This window comes from Berghia stephanieae, chromosome 5 (assembly GCF_034508935.2).
Source record: "Berghia stephanieae isolate SIO BIC M18660-M18661 chromosome 5, UCSD_Bste_1.3, whole genome shotgun sequence".
NCBI classification, from domain to species: domain Eukaryota; kingdom Metazoa; phylum Mollusca; class Gastropoda; order Nudibranchia; family Aeolidiidae; genus Berghia; species Berghia stephanieae.
Genome location: NC_088364.1, coordinates 43,642,511 through 43,643,065, shown reverse-complemented (window position 1 = coordinate 43,643,065; position 555 = coordinate 43,642,511).

Genomic DNA, 555 nt, shown 5'->3' with positions numbered 1-555 from the left:
AGGGCAAAGTTCAGCGCCCCCTTTTTAAAAGGGAGAGGCGAGGGACACCATAGAGAATACAGGACTAGAGACGACAACAGGAAAACGTCATCAAAAGTGGCTAATGAGAGATCGAGCGCCGCCATTTTATTTTTTATGAAACCAGGGACGCTGTGCGATTTAATCTCTATATGAATGTCTTTGACTGAGCTCGATTAACCTTGATTTGTGGACGGAAAATAGAAAAAAAAAGCCAGGTTTATGATGATAAACCAAATTAGACATATTAAACTACACTTTTACTTGTACATTTTAGACTTGGCTCGAATGATCGGGTTTATACTAATACAGTAGAATTACTTTAAACCGAAATTTTGGGACCTTCTAAACCATTTCGGTTTAAAGACATTTTGGTTTAAAGCAAGTTCCCGTTTTGCAATGTTTTTCAATGGTAGTAACTATTTAAGGAATTTGCTCATTTAATCGTATCATGGGTTTCCCGTTAATGGAGTTGTTGAATAAATGCTGTCTTCGTAACCATTAATTTTTTTAAATTTTTATTTTTTATTTTTTGTG